Source organism: Dermochelys coriacea, chromosome 3 (genome assembly GCF_009764565.3).
Source record: "Dermochelys coriacea isolate rDerCor1 chromosome 3, rDerCor1.pri.v4, whole genome shotgun sequence".
NCBI lineage: Eukaryota > Metazoa > Chordata > Testudines > Dermochelyidae > Dermochelys > Dermochelys coriacea.
This window is the reverse complement of record NC_050070.1, coordinates 170,455,504-170,465,961: the sequence shown is the minus strand read 5'-3', so window position 1 is coordinate 170,465,961 and position 10,458 is coordinate 170,455,504. Positions and strand designations below refer to the sequence as shown.

Genomic DNA, 10,458 nt, shown 5'->3' with positions numbered 1-10,458 from the left:
CTTGATGAAGGTCCTAGGGGCCATAAAGTTTGCCTGCATGAAATAAGTGCATCCTCCCACCAAAGAATAGGAGGTTGATATTGACCTGGGCTGGGCTGGGCTGTGTTGGAAGAGGGCACAGCGAAGACACCAAGGGAAGGCATTAAGCCCAGGTGTCCTCTGAGAAGCCTCATCCTAGGGTTCCATCTTTCATAGGAGCGTGATGAATGGGAGCTAGAAAGTAGCTGCAGTAGTGGCAGCCTTCATGGGTTGGTCCAGGGTGAGCAGAAACCTGTTATGGGGATGTAACCAGAATTCCATATATAAAATGGAAAAAAAAATACACATTTTAGATTCTATAACTGCACCTGAGGGCTCTGGTAGCTACATAAAGCTTTGCTTTCATGGTTAATGATAGGATAGAAACCTCTGATGGATCCATAAGCTCGTAATTCACAGCTGCCTGTTTGTTAGGGAGGGACTGGTTGGGAATTACCTCCTTGGTCGCTTTACACAACAATTCCCATTTTCCCCAGCGGCAGTAGTTTAAGCTGGTCTGAAGAAAGAACAAATTCCTTGGTGCTCACCTCTTAATCTTTTTATAAGACATAGGAAATGAAATAACCTTTTAAACTATTAATGGTGTCCCAGAAATTTTCAATCTGTCTTTTAATATTATTTTTCAGGGTGTGCGGGTCAGAGCTATTAGTCATGATTTAATAAATCAGAAGAGATGGATCAAGTTCTCTAGAGCGAAGACTTGTGGGCCATTTCCATGTAGGACTATTTGTGTGAGGGAACACCTTGATTATTCCTGGAAATGCCTTTATGTAGGTTTGTCTCTGTGAGCAGAAGTGCTACCTCTCCTGTCTGGGTCAAGAAAATGCTCTTCTGCTTCAAGATTAAGGAATAACTTTGTACAGATGGGGCGGGGAGAAGAAGCAATTTTGTATTCTGGGCTAGAAATATAAGAGATGCCCCATCCGAGCCCATACAGCATTCCTGCCTGTGTATGTGAAAACAATCTAAATTTCTTACTGTTTGTATCCAGGAAAACCCTGCCCAAATTAGGGAGTGGCTCATCTGGGTCTTGGCCTATCTTGGGGCACATAGGGCTGAGGGAATGTTACGAATTATTAATTGAGAGCTGACAATGGGCATGGGAATACTACATGAAATTCAAATGGAACTGCACTGGTCATGATGTGCTTGCATGTCCAGATCACCCATTTTGGGGCATCGGTCTATTAAGAATAAATGGAATAAATAATGGGTCTAGTCTCACAATAAATCAAAGCCCTCCCCATTTACAGAAGCTGTAAGATGTCTCCCTGCCCTGCTAATGCTACGTCCTGTTACCTAGTCCCCTTAGGGCCCAGCTTCTACCTCTGGATCCAAAATTTGGACTCAGGGTCTGAATCAATTGACCATGACTTATCCATCCCTGTTCTTGGTTACACATATTTTACTCAGTAAAATTAGAATCCTTCCTCTCTCTGATTTTGATCTAAAACCTTTTCAGGGTTGTTTGATTTGCTCTAGGTCCAACCAGTGATGAGCTGCCAAAATTTTAACGGGTTCCCTCCTCACCCCACGAGGGGGTTGTTGCCTACCCCTGCCCCCCAGGACTCCTGCCCCTATCCAACCTCCCTGTGTTCTTTGACACACACACCCCCCCGGACCCTTGGTGGCGGAGGTGAGCTGGGTGGGGAGCGGTTCCCCTGCGCGCCCACATCCCCCCCCCGGGTTACCTGCTGCGGCATGGGTGGCCCTCCTTGCCCCCCCTCACCCGAGCTCACCTCCGCTCTGCTCCCTGGGCCTGAGCGGGAAGCTGCCGCCTGCTTCTCAGCCTGCCCCGGTTTCCCGTGCCCACAGCTGATTCGCAGAAAGCCGGGGGGGTGAGGGAGGCGGAGAAGCAGAGTGGGGTGGCGCGTTCAGGGGAGGAGGTGGAGCGGAGGTGAGCTGGGGCCAGGGGTGGGGCGGGAAAGCTGCCAGTAGGTGCTCTGCACCCACCAAATTTTCCCCTTGGGTGCTCCAGGGCTGGAGCACCCATGGAGTCGGCGCCTAAGGTGCCACTTTGGCCAGTTAAATTTAAAGCCCTTTTAGAACTGGTTGTCCCTCGCGGAACAACCGGTTCTAAAAGGGCTTCTAAATTTAACAACCGGTTCTAGCGAAGATTAACTAAATTCCAAGATTACTAAAATATGTCCTCCTAAAGTTTTTTTAAAAAGCCTAAAAAATAAAGCCTATTTCATTTTTATTCACTAACTCCCAAAGCAGTGATAAGGGCTGAGTTGCAGTGGTAAAGGTAGTAGTAGTCTATTCCACCTCACAGAACTATAGTGCATCTATTTTATATGCTGTTGACAAAACTATGCTTCTGGGCCACCACTCAGAGGGGGAGGGGTAGCTCAGTGGTTTGAGCATTGGCCTGCTTAAACCCAGGGTTGTGAGTTCAATCCTTAAGGGGGCCATTTAGGGATTTGCGGCAAAAATTGGGGGATTGGTCCTGCTTTGAGCAGGGGATTGGACTAGATGACCTCCTGAAGTCCCTTCCAACCCTTATATTCTATGATTCTAAATCCACAGGATTTTTTAATGTACAAATTTATACATGGTTTCCAAGCATGATGTACAAAGAACAATGTCCTGTTTATGTGGGTGTGTGCACTGTCATGCAGGCGAGGTTTAAGTGAGTGCAGATTTTTTGAATGGGAATCAAAAAGACTATTTGGAAATGCCCTACTTTGCTCATGCCATTTGAAATTCACAGATACTAAAGGTGTTACTAGTAGCAAGCAGTGTTCTGTTGCTTTTTTCCACAAAAGCAGCAGGAGCAAAACAGGTAGCAGAGCAGAAAACTTTCCCAGAACCTGTAGTATTGGGTGCAAATACTTTTTTCCTCATTTTTTCTTCAGTCACAAAAATTGACTATTTTTTTTTAATGAAGGGGGGAAAATGAGGCTAATGTTAGGTTTGTTCTAAAAAACCTATTTATTTGAAAAATATTCCTGCCTAATAGATCACATTTTATTCTTTTGAAATACATTGCAAATCTCAATTCTTCGAAGGTAGTGTGAATGTTGTTCCGCTTTAGAATAACACTCTGAGGAACCCTAGCTAGCAAATGTTTCTTTCAAAGGGAGCATAAGTACCCTGTCTTAGACAGTTTTTACAGTAATATCATGATTCTTTATCTACTTACTCTCCTTTTCAGAAAAATTCCATATAAATTATCTTCTTTCAAGCTGCAGTAATTTGTGCACTTTTTTCTTTAATTTCTCCAAGAAGGTGTATGTCTAACCCTGCAGTTATTTGATCTGACTCTTTTCTGCTGATTTGCCTCTATTTAGAAAATGCATCCTTGTTGGATGTAAATGAGACCAGTTACTGACAGAAAATACTGATAAATTATTTACTTATTTTAAACATGCATTTAGCAAAAAAGAGCACCTATCCCTTTCTCAAAGCACTCCCAGTCATCTTAAACATAGTTATCCAAATAGACTACGCCAGGAGCAACTCTTTGCCCAAACCGTAATATAATTATTAACCCAGCAGCCAAAGACTTCTGACATTTAGGATTTCTCACCAGAGTCATCCTCCCATTCTCTCGTCTCAGGAAAGCAAATGTGGCTTGCAGCATGGCCTGCTGCTTGGTAAAGTGGGACTATTACTGGAAATTAAGTTTAGAAAGAGAGGCGTGATGTATTGTTCTGAGCACAAAATGGAAAGCCTGCTGATCTGAGCTCTGACAATGATTCCCTCCAGGATCTTGGGCAAGCTACTTAATCTCTTTGTCTGTAAAATGGTGATGATATTTACTTGTTTATCAGCCAAACTAACAGGACACTGTGAAACTTAATGCATGAAGATGACAAGCAGTATACGTGCTAGGATTAATATGAAGAGCTCAATATAAAAGAGCAACAGTTATATGTATAATATGTATAATATTATAAGCAGTGAAGATCAAATGCCTCTGGCAGTTATTTTTAAAGGAATAATGCCTGAAATTCCCAGGGCTTATAAACTTGTCCCTAAGAATAAACTATAGTTTCTTTTTCTGAGAAACAGAGAATGCTCAGGAGCAATACAAACCAAAAATACTCCAAACCGTTATCTTACAATGAGAATACTGCAGCAGAAATGGTAAAGAGATATATTTATCAGTAATATCACTCTCAAAACCACTGCAAAGTGTTTCAGCTAAAAACAAGTTGGAACAATGAGCAAGCGAATAGGATAGAGCACACATCATTGTCTTTAAAAGTATAGGTCACAGACCATCTTTCACTTCAAGCTTTTCTTTTGTGGTGGAAAGTGGCTACACATCAGATAGAAGCATGTCTGACAAACAAAAAAGGCTGTGTAAGGTTAGAGGAGTAGCTTCAGGAGGCAGAGCTTTCACAAGGAAAAAATGTTTGAACAAAAGCTGATACAAACCCAAATGGAACAGGACTGATTTTTTAAAAGCACTTTTATGGGTGTATTGGCTGCAATTTGTGAAAACATAAGGCTGAGTTTCCTTTCTATACTATTTAGTATCTCTGCTGGAAACTATATTCTTGAGGAATTGTAATAGCTGTGAATAGACTAGCAAACTTACTCATTGTCTGGTCCAGATCACTGTTGGTGTCCTGTTATTTCTCCCAAAAAGGCAGTATCTACTCCTTGAGTCTAAAACTTCTTGATCACTCAGAAGCCTTGACAGAATGTTTTTGATTGATCTTTCTATAAATTTCCTCCTACCACTCTCGGTGATAGAGAGATTATGGTTGATACATTGTTTGTGTGAAGATTTCACAGTTGATTATTTATATGACATTTATTGACAATGAAGGGGTCAAAAAAGTTACTTTTCTGTATACAGGGAGAGATTTTTCTGTCTGAACATTTTTGGTTAATTATGAGATAATTTGAGATTTGTGTTTTTACTACATCAATTTATTCCATTAACTGGATTTATTTAAACACTGCTTTGTTTTCAGAAATGGGGCTATGGATGGTATACAGATAGGATACAGATTTGGAGCCATCTCTTTAGTGACTGGAAAAGATAAAGATATCTCAGGGTCAGCTTTGTGCCTCTGATTAACACTTTCAATGTAACTAAATGTAAGACTAGTTAGATCACTTATTTTGTCAAATATAGGGCCTGCTTCTGGTTCCATTAAAGTCAGTGGGAGTCTTGTGATAACTTGTAATAAGTTAAACTACAGGTGGGTTAATCTTGGGACTCCCTTCTTAATATTAGGTCCATCTTAATATTTATAAAAGTTTGTTATGACAAATATTTTTGAAGAGTGGCAGCCCAGAAGAATCCCTGTCTCACTCTCATATAAGGCCAGCCTTTTCTACCTCAGGATGCCTTGGATAATGAAATATCTATATTTTAAAATACTTCACTACCAGTGCCTCCTACCCTTTACTAAAAATAAGATGGTATTGCACCATCCTGTCTATGGTACTTAGCAGCTGACATACCATCTTTTAAATCTTATGTGACGTTGCACTCTGCAATTTTTCAACACTAAGCAGAAGTCTTGGTAAAAAGGGATAACTCATGTTTAATAGATAAACATACAGCTGTTGTATGTGCTGCTGCTATGTAGGTTGGGAAGAGCAGGGAAAAGCCCTCAGAAGGTTCTGATAAGGAAGGAAAGGTGACTTTCAGAGCCTTTTGTTCAACAAGACCATGTAGCATGTTTAAGAGGAAACCTCTGAAATGTTCAGGAGACATCCAAAGATAAGGTGCTCAATTATACTATTGTATTTACAGGTATGTGTCATTTTTTCCTTTAGCTAATTTTCTAATCTCAAGCTACAAATGTAACGGTAATTTTTCCCAACATGAAACATGACATCTCCAACTTCAAGTGCTCTAAGATACAAGAAGAATACGTCAAAGCGCAACCAGAGAAGTGAGGTACCTGCAATACAGAAATGACAAGAAGAAGCTTTTTATAAACAAGATATACATACACACAGCTACAGGTGATGGACAAAAGCACATAGCCATTCACAAAGCTTTGGGGATGGAAAGGAAGGGACAGCCATGTAAAGATGTGATTATCTGTTAAACCAGCCAATTTAGTAAAATGTTAGCCATTTCAAAAGCCAAGTCAAACAAGACAAAAAAAAAAGGGGGCAAATTTGTTCGTTTCACCTCTGGAATTCATAACCCCATGCTTGGGAGCTTAGGAAGGAGGGTGCAAGTTAACATGAATTGTGTCATATTTAACTTGGCTATTGCAATGAATAACTTGGCTCTTTTCCTAAACACCACACCTTTTTTACATTTCTGACTCTTTCTCACTTTAACGTTGCTGTTTTGGTACATTAAGATTTCTTTTCAGACTTCTTTGCTTTTAAACATACACCTCTAATCCTCCTGGGTGTTCTGCAGATCTTTTAATGTACAATGGTGCTTACTGTAGTCTATTGTTTGGACATTCTCTGTATGCAGTACTAGTATATGATTTATAGTAGGTGGCTGAATAAAATCAGGAATCGCAAACAAATACTGGCCTCGATGGTCTTGAAAAGGAAAGTTCTATGGTGTAAGTTTACTGTCCTTCCTGTGGGATTTACTTATTCTGCAAAGTGGTAAAAAACATAGAGCCCAATGCTGAAATTCTTTAGCTTGACTAAGGTCTCTAGAACTGGATTCATAAATATTTATTTTGATGTTTCAGTTGCATGATAAATGCATTACACACAATAAAAATATTTTTTCTCAAAATCATAAAATAACAGACCTTCACAGCTGCAGAATGGCTTCAATTTCACCACCTTACTGTTTTTCACTTATTGCCCCTCACCATGCAAAAGCCTTGGAAAACAAGTGTGTTTTGCATTGTGTCATGAAGGTTGCCAAATCCTGGCTCCGGTCAACCAAGACCTAAATTCCAGATTAAGGACACTTTCTCAAGATTAAAGGAGTACTTGTGGCACCTTAGAGACTAACAAATTTATTAGAGCATAAGCTTTCGTGAGCTACAGCTCACTTCATCGGATGCATTTGGTGGAAAAAACAGAGGAGAGATTTATATACACACACACACAGAGAACATGAAACAATGGGTTTATCATACACACTGTAAGGAGAGTGATCACTTAAGATAAGCCATCACCAGCAGCAGGGGGTGGAAAGGAGGAAAACCTTTCATGGTGACAAGCAAGGTAGGCTAATTCCAGCAGTTAACAAGAATATCTATTCTAGGCTAATTCCAGCAGTTAACAAGAATATCTATTCTTGTTAACTGCTGGAATTAGCCTACCTTGCTTGTCACCATCTTCTCTTCATCACCCTCTAGCCACTTTCCCTCCTAATTTACCAGTTGCAGACCATCTGAACACGTAACTCATGGAAAGGAGTCATCTTAAATTGCAAAGATTGCATAAGTAACCAAATTCTTCTAGTACCATTTATGTTCAACATCTCACTTCAGTCAGTTTATAGGTAGTCTAACAAGCTCATGCATTAGGATTCCCGAATGGTTTGTTTTCCCTATATAAAATAGGTTAAATAGGAAAAAAAAATCTCTTCCACCTTGGAAGTCCAGACAGTAAAATCTTCCAGATGGGACTACTGTCAGGGCTGGTCAGTGTTTGACTCAATTAACTTGCAAGTGAGCTTTTATCTATAAAAAATAGTGGCTGACACCATTATAATATATATGCCTGGATTTTCCAGTCTTCCCCTCATAAAAGGTTAAATGTAATTTCACTGTCTATAGCTTTCTTGCTGCATGAACAATATTAAGCTGCAATACTTTGCATGACACATCTTGTATTGTACAGCCATCTAGAGGGCTTTTTCTTTAACTACAAAAAGAAAAGGAGTACTTGTGGCACCTTAGAGTCTAACAAATTTATTAGAGCATAAGCTTTCGTGAGCTACAGCTCACTTCATCGGATGCATTTGGTGGAAAAAACAGAGGAGAGATTTATATACACACACAGAGAGAACATGAAACAATGGGTTTATCATACACACTGTAAGGAGAGTGATCACTTAAGATAAGCCATCACCAGCAGCGGGGGGGGGGAAAGGAGGAAAACCTTTCATGGTGACAAGCAGGTAGGCTAATTCCAGACTAACACGGCTGCTACTCTGAAATCTTTAACTACAGCAATCCTATACTATTGCAATACAAACAAAAAACTGGGGGAATTGTAGGACTGGACGGGACCACAAGAGGTCATCTGGTCCAGTCCCCTGCACTCACAGCAGGACCAAGTATTACCTAGACGATCCCTGATAGGGGCTTTCCTAACCTGCTCTTAAAAATCTCCAATGATGGAGAGTCCACAACTAGGCAATTTATTCCAGTGCTTAATCACCCCGACAGTTAGGAAGTTTTTCCTAATGTCCAACCTAAACCGCCTTTGCTGTAATTTAAGACCATTGCTTCTTGTCCTATTCTCAGAGGTTAAGGAGAACAATTTTTCTCCTTCTTCCTTGTAATTACCTTTTATGTACTTGAAAACTGTTATCATGTCCCCTCTGAGTCTTCTCTTCTCCAGACTAAGTAAACCCAGTTTTTTCAGTCTTCCCTCATAGGTCATGATTTTAGACCTTTAATCATTTTTGTTGCTCTTCTCTGGACATTCTCTAGTTTGTCCACATCTTTCCTGAAATGTGGCATCCAGAACTGGACAACTGAACTACTCCAGTTGGGGCCTAATCAGCATGGAGTAGAGCAGAAAAATTACTTCTTGTGGCTTGCTTAGCACACTTCTGCTAACACATCCCAGAATGTTTGCTTTTTTTTGCAACAGTGTTACACTGTTGACGCATAGTTGGCTTGTGAGCCACTATGGCTACCACATTCCTTTCTGCAGTACTCCTTCCTAGGCAGTCATTTCCCATTTTGTATGTTTGCAACTGATTGTTCCTTCTTAAGTGGAGTACTTTGCATTTGTCCTTATTGAATTTCATCCTATTCAGCCCATTTCTCCAGTTTGTCCAGATCATTTTGAATTTTAATCCTATCCTCCAGAGAATTTGGACCCTTTCCAGCTTGGTATTGTCTGAAAACTGTAGGCTCTGCTGACCCTTCGTGGCCATTAATCCCTTTACTACTCTGTGGAAATATTCTGTAAATCCAACTCTGATGCAACTCTGGTGCTGTTACAAGGACACTGTTGTCATTGACTCCATTGTGAGCCATTTTGGGGTGTGCTCTTTTTACCAAGAATTGTGTCAGACACATGTTCATTTCTATAGTTAACATGATTGATTAAAATCACAAGGGGACTTACCTCTATGCAAGATGGTAAGTCCCTAGTGACCTCCCCACACACACTCTTGCTAGCCTGAGCTCATCTGCATAAACTTGAAATATTGCTCGCTTGTGTGTGTCTGTCTGTCCGTGTGTTTCCCCTTCCCTATAGCTTCTAATAATGTGGTAAGGCTTCTGCAAAAAAGCTGGTTTTCACATTGAACTCTGAAAATGGGCAGGGAAGGTAGGCTTACCCTGATCTCATCCGTTAGGAGTTTAGCAGTAAAAAACTCTCTGTTGAGAATGCCCTGCCTCCTTCAGCATGCTCTGAGCCTAGCTGCCTGGCCTAGGTACAGGCCCACTGAGAGCTTTAAAGATGAGGAGTTGGAAATGAACAGAAAGCCAGCAGAGAGAGTGGAGCAGTGGGAGGATGCACTCTCTGCATTTTCCCTGCTGAAAAGAGAGCATGTTTCTCCCAGTTTGTGTGGGGCCGTAGGGCGACACCCTGGCCCTGTGAAGGCAAAATTCCCATTGGCTTCAATGGAATGAGGATTTTGCCCTCTATCTAGAGCCAGAGACAAAGAAAGCAATGCTAGTCAAGCCCCACTATTATCAGCTCCTTTTATTCCAAGTCTTGTGATATTTGTTGTTTTCTTAAATCTCCAGCTCCAGGACTCATGTGACTCAGCAGCCACTTGCCTGTTGGCTCTCACTTATGGCAAAGCGTTCTAGACCTCATGGCTGCACGGAAAAGCTTGGAAATGTGCCCCCTGGAGGCTCCAAAAACCGGAGGGTCAAGAAAAAGAACCCAACCTGTATTATTTTTTAAGAAGCCAGGGGGGTTGTTTGGGGCCTGACTGGGGATTTCAGCGTGTGGGGGAGGGGCCATGGTGCCCGCCCGGGCTGAACACAGGGGACAGGGTGGCCTGGGCCTCCCTGGTGAGGGAGGAGCTCCAGGTCCTTTTGCTAGCGCTGCCCGGAGGCAGGACAGGACTGGCTTGGCGAGGGGGGGAGGAGGAGGAGGAGCGGCCCCCCCCGGGCATCAAATACCCGCACTTGGCATTCAGCCCGGGGCCACCCGCGGCAGTCCCGCTGCCTCACAGCGCGGGCGGGCGCGCCGGGAGCCGGAGGCGGAGCGGCTGCCCCGCGGGCGGGCCCGGGCCGGGTTTGGCGGCGCAGGCCGAGGCCGGAAGCGGCGGGGCGTGGCTGGCTCCGTGCCGGGAGCCGGGGAGCGCGGGCTTTCTAAGGT

The 10,458-nt window shown here is 42.3% G+C and overlaps 1 protein-coding gene across 2 annotated transcripts in view; it reads left to right on the top strand.

Moving 5' to 3' along the window:
- Positions 1 to 10,321: 10,321 nt before the first annotated feature.
- The window catches only part of HHAT (hedgehog acyltransferase), a 311,133-nt gene continuing 310,996 nt past the window's right edge, over positions 10,322 to 10,458 (top strand). For both annotated transcript variants that reach the window (XM_038397621.2, XM_038397617.2), the window contains exon 1: positions 10,322 to 10,456. The gene's annotated coding sequence lies outside the window, so the exon portion shown is untranslated. The remainder of the gene's footprint in view (positions 10,457 to 10,458) is intronic.